General features: G+C 38.4%; 1 protein-coding gene and 1 long non-coding RNA gene across 10 annotated transcripts in view; one reads left to right on the top strand and one right to left on the bottom strand.

The window, feature by feature from the left end:
- Positions 1-20,356, bottom strand: part of Arhgap15 (Rho GTPase activating protein 15) — a 604,300-nt gene that overhangs the window by 202,204 nt on the left and 381,740 nt on the right. The window lies entirely within an intron of this gene.
- LOC147995447 (uncharacterized) overlaps positions 15,821-20,356 on the top strand; it is a 153,406-nt gene continuing 148,870 nt past the window's right edge. The window contains exon 1 of the long non-coding RNA XR_015684308.1: positions 15,821-16,058. This is a non-coding gene — a long non-coding RNA (uncharacterized LOC147995447). The remainder of the gene's footprint in view (positions 16,059-20,356) is intronic.

Below are 20,356 nucleotides of genomic sequence, written 5' to 3'. Positions count from 1 at the left end.
AGCCTGTGCTACTCATAAAGGATCCACCATTTTGTATCATTTACATAGTTACATAGAGGGGTTGAAGTCCAGATTTGGGATACATTTCTTAAAATGCAAAGTACACGTAACTAAGGAAACATTTTACGGGCCTGAAAAAGAGGCTTGTATCCACCACAGAGGTTCTGCAGTCAGAAGGAGGACCATCTTAGCAAGCTTTCCACTAGCCCGGAGTGGACAGGAGCGCTATGCCCTACACCACTGTCCCTGCAACCCAGTACTCGGAAACAAAAGCATTTAATATCCGTCCCCAAATATTTATATATTAATATTAACCATTTTTCCTGTCATGTACACTTCTGCCTCTGAATGAACACTGTCCTGTTGTGGCAGCTGAGAAGGCAGGTGCTAGCTGACATCATGCCAGAGTTAAAATATGTTAGAAAACAAAAAAGGAGAGAAAAGGACAACATCCATAGCGGTAAGCCTGGTAAGCTTTGGGTTTGTTAGCAGTGCTGCTCTGGCCTCACTTAGGGCTTAACACATCTACACGGTATCTAAACATTAAGGGGACCTCAGGTGAGAGGGAGCATGGTTACTTATCCGGCTTTAAATATTACCAGGTATTTTGTACAGAGATACAAGATTTCAATACATCTTGGAAACTCTTCTCTTGCCTCACACCCTCAGTTTTATTACATTGCTTGCCACATTTTTGATATATGTGGGATATTGGGAATTTTATAAGTGGGAGAAAAGCCCACTGAACCTTGTAACCATGTGAAAAACAGAGGCCATCCTCCTTCACGCGTGGGAGGCTACTGTCATCTACTGTGAGACACTGTCACCTATGCTTGTACTTGGTTCTTGCCAAATACCTCACCAGTTTCTCATAATGGCAGACACTTAGCCACACCGCTGAACTCCAGCAGTGTAGACAGCAGTGCACATAAGTTCCAGCCTTGGCATCCATTTTCCTGTGCGACATAATGGATCGTGATTGCTTTCGCATATAACCTCCATAAAGCAGCTCATTTCCAACCCTGGCTACCGGGCCAACTTCCTTTAAAAGCATACCTTTTAACTTAGGGATTACTAAATGGTAGGTGAATCAGGGAGAAGATGATGGAAAATGTTCCAATCTGGCCAATGTGGTGTAGATTGAAGCCATTCGTATGCCATATTTAATATCTGGGTGAAGTGAAATGATTGACAAAGGATGATATCCCATGTGTGGCTACTCATATTTTGCATGCTTACGTGTATTTATCTGTCTAACTCGGCAAAGCATTTGAGGTTGTAGGCTAGTATCCACGACTCTAATTTACAGAATTATACCAATCAGGAAGCCATTCCAATACATCTCTCAAGGTAAAAACGTTTCAGAAAGATCCTGAGTGTGGCCGTGAGACATCGGGAAGAATGTAGTGATCAGAATATAAAGTTGACAGACTGAAATGGTTTCGGGAGAATAGGAAACGTGGCCTACAAATCGTCTTTGATCGGTTTCAGTATTTTCCTTGTTCTCATACCAATCTCAGTCTTGGAGGTAAGCAGTACGCTGGTTATCTAAGGAGACATTGTTATCCTCAAAGAAGCTGTCACATAGCTCAACATGCTGACACTGGAGGTTGCATTCAGTTCAGCTCATACCATTCTCTACATTGGCTCTCGTCTTTTCCAGCTCCACTGTAGAGTTTCGTCGTTGTTTTTTTTTAATGGTGATCACGCTAAAATAAATATATCATTCTTTTGGCATTGGGACTAGCTTAATGAGTTGCATTAAATTAATAGGAGAAGCAGAAACCAAGGGCCTATTTGGGTCTGCTGCTGTCATCTGGAGGTTTGCTGGCACACAATAGGGAAACCTGAGGTTTAGTGGCAGTAGGGTGTTCCAGTAGAGTCAAGAGAGAAGCAAAGTTTCACATGGACATCATTATTAAGGAAACCTGAAGTCTGGAAAGGAGTAACCTCTGTTCCTTCTACGTATACTCACTCCTCTGAAATATTTTAGCAACAGACTCTTTCACAAATTAAAGACATACAATAAAAGGCTGACCAACACAAACACGAAGCACTAAAAATGGCTCCTTTGGTGATGAAGTCACGACACTTATATAAAGTCTAGTCTCTGGTCCCATCATGCTTGAAATAGATATTGATGTAAAATTCATATATTTGTTGTCATTCTTTCAAACCCTCTACTCCTATTTTCCTTTAAACATCTAAACAAAGTGACCTCATTGTTTTCCATTGGGCTTCTTTTTTAAAACATTGGCAGGGATGATTGAGATTCAGGAATGTGGGAAAATGGATTCCCAAACCACGTCCCTCCCCTTTCATTCTGAACTGTAATTTTTGGCTTGGCTTGACTCACAGTCATCACATTTCAGCCTGAATCTCCCCGTAAAGTGATCTTTCTTAAACATTTCTCTCACTCGTCAAGGGATCAGAAGCAAAGCCATGCTAGCCTTTCAGCAAAACACTTACAAGGGGGCTCTTACGGAGCAGTCACAAGAGCTACATTTCATCCAAAGTTGTTTGAAAAGCGCACGTTTTCAGTGCCTTGCTGTCCTCTGTGAATCTTGTCATCTGTATGCTGTGAGCTCCTGCAGCTATTTTAATCTGTTTTTGTTTGCAATCCATTTGGTGTCCACCCAAGGAAATGCAGGTGATTCTAATTAACTTACTGCTAAAGATGTCGAAAAAAGAAAAAAAAAAGAAAGAACTTAGTCCTGTTGTACAGAATTATACACTTAAAACCTGTCTTCTATTATTTATAGTACATTATTAATGAAGATGACTGTATGCATATATTTACTACCTAATTCACTTTTTCGTTAAAAACAAAAACAAAACCAAACCAAACCAATGAGGTTTATGAAACGAGAAAAAGCCACACACATACACAAACACACAGACACAATACAGACCCTAGCAAATGTTTGCCAACTTTTATTTAACAAGAGTAGCAACTTAAAAATAACATTATTTTTACTTTGTGCAACATAGTTTAATATCTGAAATAACCCTGTTCCAATAAAAACCTATTGAAATACTCTCAGGCCTAACTCTGCCCTGAAGGTAAAAGTGATTAATTGAAAGATTTTGGCAGATCTCCGCTCACCACCAGGGCAGTTTAATTTAGAACACATTCAACCATTTCTCAGTGTCTCTGTGCTGTTGGGGCATGACTTTTGATCTTCTCTGGGGAGGCGCCTGTAACTCAGAGCCTTAGGCTAGCCACTTCCTGGAGGGTTTTCATGGTCGCCCCACTGAGCACTCAGGTGAAAGAATGCTCTGCTGTACTAGAATCCCTACCCTAGTGTAGTCAAGGTAATTCTAGACACAGAAGGACACCTCTACAAACCCGCTTGGGTACAACAACCATCAGCCCAAGCACACCGATATCTCACACAAGATGATTCTATTCAGTCTGATGCTCTTGGACTTCTGAGAAGTCTAGCACCGTGAGACACTTCCCCAGTGAAGGCAAAGCTCCTACCTACAGTAGTGGTGTGATTCGTCCTTTGAGTCTTGGGTGATAGAAGCAGGATTACTTTTTTGATACTACAGGAGAAATCTGCATTTTCTATTTTATAAGTATGTCGGCTAAACAGCAAAAAAGAGATTTGGGTACATTCCTCTGTTTTGGCAGAGGGAACAATGTTAATTGTGGTTGCATGGAAGGAGTGACAAGCCAAAATATATAGGAAAGGACACCCTTGAGTTGGCAAACTCCAGTTCTCTATGGAATTTGACAAATATTGATTAAGCACTCACTGCATAGGAATAGATATTAGAGATTTGGTATAGAACACTGTATATACAAGGTGTGTGTGTGTGTGTGTGTGTGTGTGTGTGTGTGTGTGCGTGTGCGTGTGTGTGTATTTCCAAACTATAGTCTGAGCCTGACCTCATAGTGTTGAGTTTTATGCAAACATTCATTCATTCATTCATTCATTCATTCATTCATTCACTCATTTTCAGTACTAGGGACTGAAACTAAGGCCGTGTGAATGCTAGGCAATTATATCTCTAGACGATATCAGCTTTCTAAATTTCTTTTTCTTTTTTACTTTCCTTTACTGTATACTCTGAGCTAGAGTTTCACTAGGTAGGTCTTAGAGTTGCTACTCTCTTGCCTTAGATTCTGGGTACCTGGGATTACAAATGTGTGCCATGTAACATGTTCCCTTGAAATCCTCTATGTGTGTTTGAGAGGTAGACAGGAGCATTTGCTGCTTTTCTTGAGGACAGAAGTTTAGCTCTTAGCACTCCTGTCAGGTAAACCACAATCCCCTGTCACTCTAGTTTCAGGGGATCTGATACCTTCTTCTGGCCTCTGTAGATGCCCCCACAAAAACAGCACACAGGCATAGAGGCACACATGCATACATAAGTGAATATAGAAATTAATATGAAAAATACATCATGCATATACAAATATTTTAATATATACCATGTGTATATCATATATACACACGTTGCTCTTTGAACAAATCACAATTTATTACTTTAAGACTATCCCATCATTGATATTTCTTTATTTTTACAAATATAGTGAGTTTTTTAACGTATTAAGTTCAACTTTCTGTATAAGTTTTGACCACTCATATGTCTTTGCACCACATATATGTGTCTAGTGTCCTCAGAAACCAGAAGAAAGCATCAGATCCTCTGGAACTAGAGATACAAGACACATGGGTGCTGGAAATCTAACCGAAGTTCTCTGGAAGAGTAGTTAGAGCTCTTAACTCTCAGGCCATCTCCCCAGGTCCAGTCCCATAAATTATGAGCTTTTATTTCTGCAGAGCTATGTAAAAATATTTATACCATCAATATACCCATTGCCTTTGAGTTCTGTTGTGTATCTCTAATTTAGCTGAAATATGTTGTAAACCCAGGAAGTCAGATTAAAAATCTTAATGGGACACACATGAGGAATCCAAAATTTCAACTTACTGATGAACTATTCAACCATTAGGATCATGGAAATGCTTAAAAAATACAACATATTTGGAACAGAGGAGAAAAGAAGACAATTTTTTCCTCTACCTAGAAACTCTAACTCTCCACAAATGATCAATATCATTCCCGTTCATGATTTTAGGAGTCAAATAAAAAAAAAACACAGAATTTTGCTGTATTAATCGCTAAAGTCACAAAAGCATCTTTTAATGGTGTAGGAGAGAGATTTTTAGTTTCATTCCTGAGTGCATAATGGTCATTAAACATGTACCAAAGAATCATACACCCTCTGGCTACTCAAAGCACATACATACATGTACTTAGAAAAATGACATTCCAAAACCAATTTGGTCCCCGTGTATAAATTCATCGAATGCTAGTGAAATGTGAACCAGATTTCCTGTTTCTGAGAGACTTCTCATCACATAGGTGTATTCTGAAAAGTTATTGAAATGGGCATGTATATGCATGTTCTCAAATACATTTGAAGATGGTATGCAAATTATTATGTTTTACATATATTAATATTCATTAACACAAGATTTGTGGAGTAGTTAACAATATACGTAATTTTTCAATGGTGGGAAACAAAGTTTCACATACATTTTATATTTTCCTTACATGAAGTTTAATGAATAGTATAATTTCCCCATTTCCTGAAGAACTGACATACTCTGAGGTTTGGGGAGAATATTTGAAAATCCATAGCTAAGTCCCTCTAACTGATTCTTGAGGTGATATTGGGAAGTGGAAACTAGAGACCACAATTTTGAAAACTTACATTTTATATGCTAATCCCCCACAATATGTCTTAAGAACAATAGTGGAGGACTTGTCTACATTTTCAGAATTATGAGGAAATAATTCTTTATTAAAACAGTCTTTCAGATGAGATTGCTGATGTGTAAAATTCTGCAATAAGAAACAATGTTCTTCTTGTGTTGAGATCATCCCTCTGTGAGAAAACTGTGACTAATGGGCAGAAAGAGCAGTAAGAGTTGTTATCTGGTGTGATATGAGAGATGACAGTAGAAAATAAGGGATGAGGGTAATTAACTGAGGAAGGAATAGGGCAAGAAAACCGGTGGGCCATAGTGACTTTAAAATAATAAAAATAGGATGATTTCCACTTTACAAATTTTTCTTTACATGGGTTCCTCACTATTTACTTATAAACTAAGATAAAGGAAATAAGTGTTCTTAATATATGCATAAATTTGGGGAAAGAAGGGTATTTTTAGGATGACTAAATGCAATTAATTCTTAATCATGATTTGTTCTTATCATCATAATATTTTTCATTCCAGAATGAATTGGAAAGCATCATCTACCATTCTGCAGGCACAACTTATGCAGTGCTGTTTGTCTCGGGGTGAGTGGAATGTTCTACACTGAGTTCTAATCCTCCTTGACCTACGCATGGTCTCTATACATTTAAATGTGGCTAAGAGATGCTTCATTCTCTTGGCATCAATAGCCTCTGAAATCAGACCTTTCTTCCTTCTCTCCTGGACAGCACAGAATACAGTTGATAACCTTCACTTTGGTATCCTCTTGACCATTAACCACATGGCATCTGAATCTGTCTACATGTGGATCCCAGGCTGCACCTGATCCATTTCTTCTTCCTATGGACATTTAGTCTTTCACAATATCTCAATGTAAATATAGGCATACTACCTTGAACATGGTCTGACTCATGAAGTAAGAAAATTCCAACCTGCTTTTCACTTTTACAACAAATCTTAGTAAAGGCTCTTGGACTGAAAACCAAATGAATTTCTATTAAATCACTGGCCAGAGTATCAAAAGAAAGAACTGACCTTTCTTCAACCAACTTAGAGCAAAGCATTCTACAAGCAGAACTCCTTGGAAGGAGGAGCGCCCTAGGCTTGGGAACATCATATGCTTTAGAAGTGTCTGTGTGACTCCCTCTTTCCTCTTTAACTTATCAAAACAAACAACAAACTTCCCTTTCTTGTGCCTAAAATATTGTAAAAGGGGAAAGAATGTTTCTTTTCTAAAAAAAATGACTGAAATCTTTAAAAACGGCTTTGCTAAAGATAATAATGGTGTCTGAAGCTTCTGTATACATGTTTGTCTTGAGGTTGATTCGCCAGAAGAATATTAGAGGTCAGTTAAGTGCATAGGGGATAAACAGAGTCAAGGATCCACCCAGAAAGAGAAGGAAGAAAGGAGCCAAATGCATTCTTCTATGTTTAGGTCCCCTCTTCTGCTCTTGTGTCACACGCTTAGTTTTCCGCTCATGGTTTCAGGGCTTTTAAAACTCCATCCCCTAGCACTGTTCATTCTAAAATCTCATTCTTAAAACTGAAGTTTTACTATTCAACCAGTGAAGTGTTTCTCTAATCCTCATCTTGTCAAGAAGGACCATGATGCTGCAGGATTGTGTTCTACCGAGGCCAGTTTTTGTTCTAAGTGCCAGGTATATATTTCTCGACAAAGACTTTGAAAATAAGGGCGCTATTTATAAGCTAATACTTCTGTGTGGTCTGAATTTTTGTTAAGCAGAAACAGTCCTTTCCTTTCAGTTTTTAGTAATGGAGTATGTGACAGGCGATTTAAAATTGTGGAATTTAAACAATTCTCTTATTGACTTCTCTGTGGAAAAAAAATTGTTGATTTGTCCTCAGACTTTAAATGTAGTTAAATATTAAATATAAATATAAATAAATGTTAAATTTTCAAATTCAACATATTTAGGTCTGCAGAAACATGAGAAAATATGGTCAATGTCTTTTATACTACTCTGCATTTCTATTTCAGAGTTTCTCTTCATTGTTTGGTAAACACAGTGCTCAATTTGATTTTGCTGGCTCCTCAGAAGCTCGCAGTTGACCGACCAGAGGAGCTCTGCTCTCTGAAGAGCAGTTGATGCTTAGTGTAGGTTTACTTTGTTTCTCCTTCCTTTCTCATACACAAACTCAACTAGGTTAGCTAGGAAAACAAGCGGCTTTCTCTGCTGCCTCCTATGGAGAGGTGTTGGAAGAAAAGCTGTACTGGTGGGAAAAGAATTTGAATGGAAAATATGAACATGCATATATCAGACCAGGGATTAAATGATAAATATTATACGTAAGGAAATACTATAAGAAGGTTTCACTGTGTTAGTTTTTTTTCCCTCTAAAACTTTATTCCAAATCAGTCTTGGATTATGTGTGAAAAGTAAGAACATTCTACTATAACAGGTGCTGGCAGGGAACTCCCATTAAAGCTATTGAAGTTATGCCTGTAAAGTCTTGGCATCTGAAAACATTCTCTCATAAGAATGCATTATGCATCGGATTTTTCTCACTAGAAAAACAATGTGAGACTGTGACTGCTTAACAATATTCCCAGTCACTATTTTGTTAACACTATCCTCTGGTGATGACATCTTGGCTGGCCTTGTGTTATATATGAAGCGTGTATCAGCTTTCATTTCAACACTGTGAACATCCATTGTCTTCTGTGTAGACAATAGAGACATTGGTCTACCATCTGCTTGTCCTATTTAGAGTACAAACTTGAAAATATTTTTTTCCAGCGCAGTCTATGGTTTACATGAATGTATCCACATTTTGAAGATTGACTCTTTGCATGAAACTTAAAAGATATTTACCATAACTTTAGTGTATAGGCGAAGACAGAGTCTATTAAGCCTTGGCAATAATCAGTGTAAGCTTGGTTCACACATATCTTGGAAAGTACCATCGTTGTATCTGATATATGTTGGAAGATTAATAAATGCCACTCTTCTTTCTTGACATAAACATTCCATGTTTATATGACCATATCTTTAAAATCGAATGATGTGATTCTTTCAATGTAAACACCATTGCCATAAACAAGTAAGGCTTCTTTCTCTGTTCCATGTCAAGTTACCAGATTACTAAATACACAAGCCATACATTCTTCTGCATGTTGAACACAAGTAAAGAAAACTTCCTACTTTATCTTATAAATTGATCATTTATAAATGGTTTCACTATAAATATAATAGTTAACCTGGATTCAATGAATTAAGGGGCTAGAAAAATATGTTCCAGTAAATGCTAGAAAACCAACTAAATGGAATTAAGGGCCTGTGTGATCCAAATGCACATGGACAGATCTAGCTTTGTACTTACCTTACAATGTTAAATATGATCAAATGTCACTATTTGTATTTTATTATATAAATAATTTGCATTTCTTTCACTGTGGAGTAGGTAGTTTTATACTAATCTTTAACCATGCTTTTAAACTAAGCTACATGTTTTTCATGTATTCATAAATATATTTTTAGCAACGCATTCTCATTGAGGGTGATAAAGCTACTTATAAGGTAGAGAACTCATATGTGTGTATGATCATGTACACCACCACCAGCTCAGAAAACGTGCCCAATCCCGAGAAAGCCTTTGCTTCAGGGCAAGGACAGAGCAGCGCAGCTTGGCATGCCTTGTCTTTGCTGCCTTGTCTACTCCTCAGCTCTTTGCTGTATCTTAGCTTGCCCTCCTACAGTGAGGAAACATTGCTTTGGACTGTTTTACTGCCGATACATTTTTACTTTGTATGATGAAATGAAGAGAGGGACTGGTTTCATTAGAAGGAGAGGTAAACAGAACATTAATTAAATTTGCTGATGATACTAAATTGGGAGGAACTGTGGACATCTGCGAGGACAAAGGAATCATACAAATGGACTTAAGGAGTTTAGAAATACGAGCAGGAAATAATAAAATGAGATTCGGTCTTAAATAATGCAGGCTAATACATTTGGGAAAAGATAATCAGAAACATGGCTATTCAGTGGATGGTGGAGGCCTGGAAAGTGGCAATGGCGAGAGAGACCTAGTGGGTGATAATAGGAAAAATTATGCACAAACTTACAGGGAAGCAGTCACTATGCCTGGGGGTTTCTATATAAAATAGTGTAGTCCCCTTCTTAGGACACTGGGATGTTCACAAGCATTAAACATCAAATTTGCTTTAGTTGTTGAATCCCTCAGGTCTGTGTGAGAATTTAACACCCGTCACTGCAAGGATTGCTTTTTTATAGCAAAAGAGACCGAAGTTTGCTTTGTCGAAGACCTGTATTAGACATCAGAGTCTCTGTTTTGTTTCTGTCCCTTTCTACTACAGACTATTGCTAATACAGGACTGTCTACATAGTGACAATATTGACATTGTAGAAAACATAAATCCTTTGTTTTCCTCTAGATGTAGCTTTACTACCTCTGGTTAGTATGACTGCACACAGTGTCCGGTCACTGTGTTTTGTAACAATCGGTGAATCATTAGTTCACAGGGTATAATTCTCTAAGGGTAGATGTGAAAGGAGGAATTCTGGATAATATTCAACTCTTCATCCAGTTATTCATCCATTAATGAAATGAACCTCTCTCTCCTACTGAATATAGAATGCTAAGTACCATTAAAAAGTGGTAAACAAGACAGCCGTGCTCAAGACTCATGTTCTAGAGGAGAACGCCCAGTGAAAACAGCTATGACAATTAGAGATAATAGGAAAAGCAAAAGTGTTGTTAGCACGGCGAAGGAAAGGAGGCAGGGAAGAGGTTGCAGAATAAGTCAGAGCATTTTCTTTGGAGAAGGTCACCCTCGTGTTGTTTATCCAACAGTCAACGGGAGCATCAGAAGTGGACAGGTTGGGGTAGGTTTTCCAGGGGGAGAAAATAGCACATGGCAGAAAGAGAGGACTTTGGAGGGAAGGGCTTTGTTGGTGTTCCTAGAACACAGGAAGCAGTTGAATTTGGAGACTGGCAGCAGGCAGGGATCATGTGCTTCTCCTTTCAACAGGGACAATCACTGTGGAGTTTTGTTTATCCTGATGAGGAAGAAGAACCATTCAAGAATTCTAAGAAGGGATAGCATATTGCAATCCCTAGTTAAGAGGGGTTGTTTTGACAACTTTGAGAAGACTGGCCTGAGAACATAGGCAATCGCCTCATCAGGATATTTGTACTATTTAAAAGCCAGAAAGCATAGAGCAGAAGCACAGTCAAGAGATAGTAAGAAAACAGATCATGTGTATGACAAGGGAAAACAAATGTTAATGTCCAGTTGGCTTCTTTTTAGAGCAGCCGGGCAAAGAAAGTGTGACGCCATTGACAGAGTTAAGGAGTAAAAGAGAGGAACACATGGCTGAAAATGATAACTCCAGGCTGGAAAATGGGAGTTTGTGATGCCAGAAGAAGATTCCAGAGGAATCGCTTCTGGGCTGCCTGTCAGAGGGGAAAGTGCAGTGTGAAGAGTTATCCACATATGGCAGCCCTGCTACCCATCAATCATGAGTAGAATAAGGGAGACCTCTAACTGAGATGGTACTGGAAGAGGCAACAGCAGCAATGGCCAGAGTTGAAGGTGAATCCAGAGGAAGTGTACTGTTCTTATGGTAACACACTCTGTTAAACCAAGGCATTTTAATATTAGACAATGCCATTTCAAACACAGGGCCAAATGCTTACCCACAAAACCAAAAGACCTCACACCACTGATTACACCACTGTTGGCTAGGTAGTCTATGGCTTTCCAGGTAACTTAAGACTTCATTCTCTCCAAAATGCCAAAAATTCAAAACAGAATTAGGAACTCAATGTTTTTTAGAATAAAATAACAATTTTGTTTATACATTAAAAATCCCATTTTAATGACAGGTAACAGAGGTGTTTTTTAAATTTTTCTAGTTTTTATTTTGTTTTGTTTTTCTTTTTTTCTTTTTCTTTCTTTTCCTTTTTCCTTGTATTGGCAGAGTTTTTATTTAGACTTCATACTGGATGAAATAAATTTGAAGAAAATAAAATCCAAATCTCTGTCAGAATTTAGGATTTTGACATCCTTTCTTTTTATTTCTGTATTGAGCATGTATTTCTTTTTTTAAACATTTATTTTTATTTTATGTGTATATGTATGTGCCTACATATATGTATGTATGCTACCTGTGTGCATGTACCTACCCTTGGAGTCAATTGGAGTGTCAAATCCCCTGGAGCTACAGGTGGATGTGAACTCTCTGATTTGGGTACTAGGAAGTAAATCTGGGTCCTCGGCAGCAAACGCTCTTAATTTCTGAGCCACCTCCGTTACCCCTGATCACAGGTTGCTAATTTCAAGTCGCCAATCTCTTTTAACTCATACAGTTAGTTTCATTAACTAAAAATTTCCCAGGAGGTGTATGAAAGCAAGCACTATCTAGGTTAAGAACAGTACTAACATTGTATTCCAACTTGAAGTCAAGGAAAAAGAAACAGAGCTCGCCCTCCTGTGTGGTTCTAGGAACTGAGCCTGTGTCTGACTGTCATCAGGCATGCCAGTTGAAATCATAGTTATCCAGTTATCTGATCAAAAACAGTAAGCCAGTGATGACGTAACAATGGTACATTATTTCTCTAATGAACACGAGTGAAGAGGGGTTGCTGGGCTGTTCACTTAACAAGAATATCTCCACATTGAAGAAGACATAACTTTTAAGGCAAGCCAATTCCAGCTGCCTAATGTAGCTGGGTCCTGAGTTCTGATGGAAAGAAGATACCCCACTGAACAACCGACACGTTCTGCAAGCTGTCTTACTTAGATATTTTAAAAACGAGATCCACCTCACATTATCCCCTCATAATGGAGCCGTGTAGCTTCCTCCATCCAGCAACTCTTGGCTCTATGTTGTTTTCCAATGTGAGCATCAAAGGAATGTTGAATTCGGCTCATCCATACCGTTTATTGGGGGCCTTTCATCGTCAGGCACTGTGTGAGGAGTCAATGTAGTTATGAAAGAGCACACTGTGTGCTGACCTAGGTATGTGCAAAGCTTTCTCTGTTGGTTTATGCTATTACCCTAACATGCAGGCATTCAATTTTTTTTCTTTTAAAAGAAGCATTTTTTTTTTTGCATACACATCTATAGTGTTCAGGCACCTCAAGAGCTCCCCTAACATTTATCATTTAAAGAGCTATTTTGGTTTTTGTAGTTTGTTTTTTCTTCTCAAAGTGCCTTACCCTTGATTTTTTTCCTTGCTTGATTGTTTTTCTTGTTCTGAACTGAAAATAGGAAGTGGTCTGAAGAGTATAAAATTAGGTGAAAAGATTAAACTAGAAAAGAAGAGATTATTTTTAACCCAAGAAAAAGCTTACTAACTCCATAGGCTGCTAAACTATAAAATAACTTTCCAAAGAATTTAAAGGAATCAAGGAGTCATTGAGACATTAATCTTTGGAGGAAACAGGAAACGTATGACAAAGTACAGAACTAAAGGAAAGTATCTAATATTCAGCGCTTCAGGCTAGAAACAAGTTTTTTGCCCAAAGCACAGTGACAGTGTTGTGAGAGTTTTTATATTTTTAATGGCTCAGTTTTCATTATGTAACAGGAATTAAAAAAAAAACAAACAAACTATAAGGTCATGTTGTTTTTTGATTTCCAGGACAGCAAATATCTGAAAATCTTTGACTGCCTCATAATAATTATGTTTTGTTCCTGATTATTGAAAACCTGAAAGTCTTCCAAACAAATATAATCTCTTTTTCAAATTTTGTAAACATTTGTTTCCAGACTAAAACATCTTGCCAGCTCCCAGCTCGACTACTCTTAATGGTCGAACTATTAACTTCTGAATATAGGTCCTTATAATAGAAACTCCCAGCCGAAGAATTTACTTTACAAAATGACACCACTATAAGACATTTTAGAGTACTGCATCTTGATATGCTGACTCTATTTAAACCCTCCATCCGTAATAAAAAGCTAATTGTGCAGGGTCTTAATTTTGGCTTCAAACCAAGTGACTTCAGTGGAAAGTATTTTAAAATCCTAAATTCCAGAATGGGGCTTAAGAGTTGTGGTAAATGTTAGAAATTAGACCCATGCTTTATCTGGGAAGAGACACTGTTCTTTTGCAGTCTGGACACAAAGTGCGGGAATATGTGCCGCTGATGGGCTGTGAGCACAGGCACACTGCCGTGCTCCTTAGCCAGCTTCTCTGCTGAGTGAACGGCACGTCCACGCCTATGTTAACTTCTGCTATGCTTAAGCTCTTTTTGATAACAAGACTGTTGTACACTGCTAGGTGGAAAGTGGAGAGAAACTTAACTAAGTGCCCCTAATAAGTAATGCCAATTAATTCATAACAGCATTGTAGGCAGACTTGGTGAACAGTCAAGATACACTGGATATTGCAAGATTGAACTATCCGTCATTTCAAAGCAAGGATACATTTCTCTTTGTCAGAAAAGCAAGTTTTGGGTACCTTGCTAGATATGGAAAAGCCTTGCACTCCCCCCCTTTCAGAACTCTCAGACCTACCTACCCCGTGGTCCACAATTGCTTTCTTCTTTGCAAAACCTACCCCCACCCTCAACTCCCCACCTTTGCCATCTCTGATTTCTTTCCGCTGTCTTTCCTGGTTTCTCTTTTATACCCTTGTTGGCTCTTTCCTGTTTACTCTGTTTGGTATTGTCGTCCCTCTTAGCCCTCACTGTGGCTTTCTTACAGACATAGAGGCCCCAGCATGACTGCCTGAAAAAGCCAACTCCAACTTGGACCTAGCACAACAGTGCTGTCATGAAGGTGGCTGTCTCTGTGGTTGCATTAAAACAAAAAAACAAAACAAAACACCAAGAGGCAAAAAAAAATTACTGGTCTTAATTTTAACTCAGAAAGAAAAGCTAACTTAATTTGCAGCAACTCTCTCAAGAGCTTGCTTCCTTGAGATTCCCGAGCATAGAAGTACATGCGGACACTCAGCTTTAGACATGAAAGTGAGAAAAAACCAAACCAAAACAAACAAACAACAAACACCAACATAGCTCACTCCCTTAGGGACTTTTTTTTTGTCAAGTCCACAAATATTCTGGGGAGAGAAAGAAAAACTGCTTATCTTGTTCTCTAGGTTTGTTTAAAGCATGTAATTTTTATCAGTTTGTTTTTGTTTTTATTACTTTTTTTTTTCACTCGCTGCTTATAAAACTAGGAAGCAGAAGTCTCTCGGGAAGAGGATGGAATCATAAAAGTTTGCAAGACTCTCGTCAGAAACCAAGCAATACAAATTGCACATTCTTCATAGACGGATCAGCCTTTAGTGTGTGCCTGGATCCAGCTATCATAGATTAGTCCAAAGTAGAAAAGAATGAGGAGACTAAAGTTAGCAGGGCTGGGAGAAGACTTGTCTAGTTATGGCAACACAATCCACACTTTAGGGGCCTGGATTTCAAGCAATGGGAAATAGCAACGTGGAGTTTTATTTTCATACCAAAGCACTCACTAGGATCTCAGTGGACCGAAGTGTTCACTGAGTGAAGTAACAGAGTATTAACAAGGACAAGTTTCATATAGCTCAGCAGAATATTTAGATCATCATTCCTGGTGCTTATTCAATAATTTCTTGCATATGCGTACCCCATCCAATATGCACAGCAATAAGCTTATAGCAAATACTCATCAATTTGTTTCTATTCCACACTGTGAAGTTTTATAAATCATAGAAATATACCCACTCATGTTTCTCACAGTGTCATATAAAACTTCAAGTTAAAGTGACAAGTCTCTCAAATTTCACATAACCACAAGGAATTAAAAAAAAAAAACAGTTAAGGTACAATAATAACTTTATCCATTCCTTTTTTTTCCCAACTTGTTACAATCTACCCTAAGATAACTAATTGTTCAAAGTAAACATTCCACTCGGACCACAAAAGGAATCCATTATACAAACATATAATTCACAGTCATTTTTAGTGGGTTGTAAACAGTTTGGAATGAGTATAAAATGGGACAAAAATCAAAGTGAGCATTTTGAAATGAAAAAGTGTTTGCTACAAAAGGTCAGTCCCTTTGCTTGGCAAACTATGTAGAAAAGCCTGGGAAAAGGCTGGTCACACAAGCAATGGGGGGATTTTAGAGCCAACAGCCTCCTTGTTTCTTTAAACAGACATCGGAACCTATAACTGGATCCTGTCAAACAAACGACAGCAAAAAAATCTAACAGCTGCCGTGAAGTCCAGTTGAGAGATAAAGCTTTGGAGGCTAAAGACCTTCTCAGAAGTGGACTAAAGGTCTTTCTTAAATCTTCAAGCGATGTTATGGATCCCAGGGTATCTTCTGGGCAGGAAGTCAAGTATGTAACTTGTGTTTCATTCCTGTCATAGCATTGTGTGTGTGTGTGTGTGTGTGTGTGTGTGTGTGTGTGTGTGTGTGTGTTTGAGGGAAAAAAATACAGAAAGGACAACCTTCTTGATTAGTAATTGCTGAAACATTCAGAAAGTTAGTTTGGATCTCGAAGCATCAAATGTGGGAGATGTGGGATCACATACACACGACCCCTGACACACACACACACACACACACACACACACACACACACACACACACACACATACGGCATGGTAGGACTGCTGAGATGGTTCACAGGGTAAGAGTGGGTGCCGCCAAGCCTGAGCTCTTGAGTTAGATACCCGGGAAGCACATTACAGAGGAGCAAGCTGCCTTCTCATTTCCACACTCATGCTAGGCTCTGGCATGCACACCCAGGAATACACAGACATAGACACAGACACTGAATAAAACAACTTTTAGAAAAGTTGTGAAAACACGTAACGTCAAATAATTATTTCAAGTGTATATTTCAGTAATGTCAAGTGTATACAGATTGCTGTGTTATGATCTTTTGGTATCCTCTTAAGCTGACGTGCTAAGCTGATGGGGCACAGTACCAGAACTGGAAATCTTAAAGGAGCAATGAGCTACCACATCATGTTATGAATAGTGAATGCCAGCCCTATTATATAATTTTTAAAATTCAGTTGTAATCTCTTACACTCAGAAATTGTACTTGATATACAAAAACATATTTAGGGTAGAATTATGTTCATCAATTGGTAAATTCTATCTCTCTATAAAATACATCTCTGGCATGGTCTATTTTGGGTTTTCTATTTAAGCTCATCTTTCCAGATATCACATAATGGCTGGCTTGTCCTTCTTCTATGTCACACAGTGGGTAAATATAATAGCTTTGTGACTGAAACAAAATTAAACTTACTTTGGTCCTGTGAGGAAAATGAAAACACACAAACATGTGTTTGTGATTCAGGGGTTGACCTATCATAAAGCACACATCTTCATTTGTTCTTCTGTTTTCGTAATGGGTTTCTGTCTTGCTATACCTGTTCTTTCCTCTCAAAGCACTTAGCACTGTTTGTTCTTTGTCCAGGGATTTGGTGCCTATTTCTCCTACAGTTTAAGTGCATAACATAAAGAACAATACATATCCAGTGACTGCTTCTTTATTCCTCAATATCTAATGTATCTTTGCAAGAAGAAACTCAAGTTGAGAAGTTCATTGGTCTGTTAGGGTACCCCACAGAGAGTCTTCAACTATGAAAGCAAGGCAGAGAGAAGGAGCTGCAATCTGCAAAAATGACTGTGAGCCTTTGTACAAAAGTATATCTAGGGCTGCATAGACAATGTCAGAAATGGTAGAACTTGCTGTATTCCAAGTGGCTGGGGAGGACAACATGGTTTGGTGGTCAAGCTTTAAACTGTGACAAGTGACTGGAGCAAATAAGTTCTTTGCCAGTTGCTTTACAAAGCTTACTTAACCATTTTTCTAAGTTATGTACAAATGCAAAAAATTTAAATGTAATTCATGTCACTTAACTGAAGCTGAACGAAGAATACACTTCTTGCTAGACACTGGGTAGAACTTTTGGGGAGATCAGGTGCCTAATTATGGTTTGTTGAGATTTCAAGCAGCAAGTAAACTGGGGGGATGACTAAAACAATGCTGGGACTGTCTGCCCTCTCATGCTTCTGTTTACATCGAATATATAAGAAGTATTTGAAAAATACAATTTGAGTTTTATAGATACCTTAAAGAAAAGAATCACAAATGGAAAATGGGGGGAAGGAGCCAAATTCTTTTTTCCCCTTCAACACCTTGAGAAAACTTAACCCCGAGGAGATCTGACACAACAGGATCTCAGGATCCCAAGATCCCAGAATCATAGGATCATAGAGACAGCTGGGCTCTGAGGAATTCTGACACAACCAGCATCACAGGAGGGACAGGCTCCAGTCAGAGACAGCAAGGGCAGGTAGCACTAGGGATAACCAGAGGCAAGAAGATAAGCAACAGAAACTAAGGCTACTTGGCATCATCAGAACCCAGTTCTCCCAATATAGCAAGCCCTGGATACCCCACCACACCAGAAAAGTAAGATTTGGATTTAAAAGTCACATCTCATGATAACATAAATACCTCCCTTAAAGAGATACAGGAGCACACAGGGAAACAGGTAGAAGCCCTTAAAGAGGGAGCACAAAAATCCCTTAAAGAATTACAAGAAAACACAACCAAAGAAGTGAAGGAATTGAACAAAACCATCCAGGATCTAAAAATGGAAATCGAAACAATAAAGGAATCACAAAGGGAAACAATCCTGGAAATAGAAAAGCTAGGAAAAGAGATCAGTAGTCACAGACATAAGCATCATCAACAGAATATAAAAGACAGAAGAGAGAATCTCGGGGGCAGAAGATACCATAGAAAATGTTGACACAATAGTCAAAGAAAGTGCAAAATGAAAAAAAAAATCCTAACCCGAAACATCCAACTTAAAGGCCCAGTAAATATCTTCAACATAATTATAGAAGAAAACTTCCCTAACCCAAAGAAAGAGGTGCACATGAACATGCAAGAAGCCTACAGAACTCCAAATAGATTGGACCAGAAAAGAAACTCACTCCATGACATAATAATCAAAACCACAAATGCACAAAACAACGAAAGAATATTAAAAGCAGTAAGGGAAAAAGATCAAGTAACATACAAAGGCAGACCTATCAGAATTACACCAGACTTCTCACCAGAGACTATGGAAGCCAGGAGATCCTGGCCAGATGTCATACAGATCCTAAGAGTACACAAATGCCAGCCCAGGCTATTATATCCAGCAAAATTCTCACTTAATATAGATGGCGAAACCAAGGTATTCCATGACAAAGCCAAATTTACACAATATCTTCATAGAAATCCAGCCCTACAAAGGATAATAGATGGAAAACTCCAATACCAGGAGGGAAACCACACCCTAGAAAAAGCAAGAAAGTAATCTTCTATCAACAAGCCCAAAAGAAGAGAGCCATACAAACATAATTCCACCTCTAACAACAAAAATAACAGGAAGCAACAATCGCTTGTCCTTAATATCTCTTGATATCAATGGACTCAATTCCCAATAAAAAGACATAGACTAACTGACTGGATACAGAAACAGGACCTGGAATTTTGCTGCATACAGGAATTGCACCTCAGTGACAAGGACAGACACTATCTCAGAGTGAAAGGCTGGAAAACAATTTTCCAAGCAAATGGTCCCAACAAACAAGCTGGAGTAGCCCTTCTAATATCCAATAAAATTGACTTTTAACCAAACGTTATCAAAAAAGATAAGGAAGGACACTTCGTACTTATCAAAGGGGGAAAAAATCTACCAAGACGAACACAATATCTATGCCCCAAATGCAAGGGCACCCACATTCATAAAAGAAACTTTACTAAAGCTCAAAGCACACATTGCACCTCACACAATAATAATGGGAGACTTCAACCCCCTACTCTCATCAATGGACAGAGCATGGAAACAGTAACTAAACAGAGACACAGTAAAACTAAGAGAAGTCATGAACCAAATGCATTTAACAGATATCTATAGAAGAGTTCGGCCTAAAAGCCATTTTTTTTTAAATAACAGCCAGTGTGTCCACGTCATGAGTACAGAGGCCATTTCCCCAAGACTGGGAGAGTGAACACAGCTTTTATTAAACAAACTCATAAGCATTTCCCATGACTGTGCAGTTGAGATTTTTGGCTGGAGGAGATCTGGCCATTAGAAGGAGTACTCCAGACATGCTGAGTCCCAGCCACGTCGAGATACTTGGCGCTTCCCTCGGCTACTTTCTAGTACCAAGCCTGCATCAAATGTCATCAGAAGCCTGCATAAATATTGGATTTAGAGTCACATAAATTATTTCTTTCCTGAGGTGCAGTATGCCAAAATTTAGTAAAAACAGCACTTCGAGTAAACAGAATTGGTGGATAAATGTAAGAATATTAATCCAACAAAATGATCATAGAAAAATGCAATCAAGAGTACACACTTATAAATCTTGCACTGATGTGAGACCTTTATCTTGTGCCTCTGAGTTTTTATTGAACCTATCCGGGGAGTTCCTGTGAGCTACCACTGCCAAAGTGCTTTGAATTGTCAGTTGCTTTGCAGCTTTATAAAGTGTCTTTGAGTTTCGTTAGAATGCTCAGGAATTATTTTAATAATCATATGTGTGATTAGCAGCTGTTTAGTGCTGGATCTACAAATTCATTTTGAGAGTAAACATTGGTACAATAAAATATAA

The sequence above is a fragment of the Rattus norvegicus genome, chromosome 3 (assembly GCF_021556685.1).
Source record: "Rattus norvegicus strain SHRSP/BbbUtx chromosome 3, alternate assembly SHRSP_T2T, whole genome shotgun sequence".
Classification (NCBI taxonomy): Eukaryota; Metazoa; Chordata; class Mammalia; order Rodentia; family Muridae; genus Rattus; species Rattus norvegicus.
This window is presented reverse-complemented; position numbering and strand designations above follow the sequence as displayed.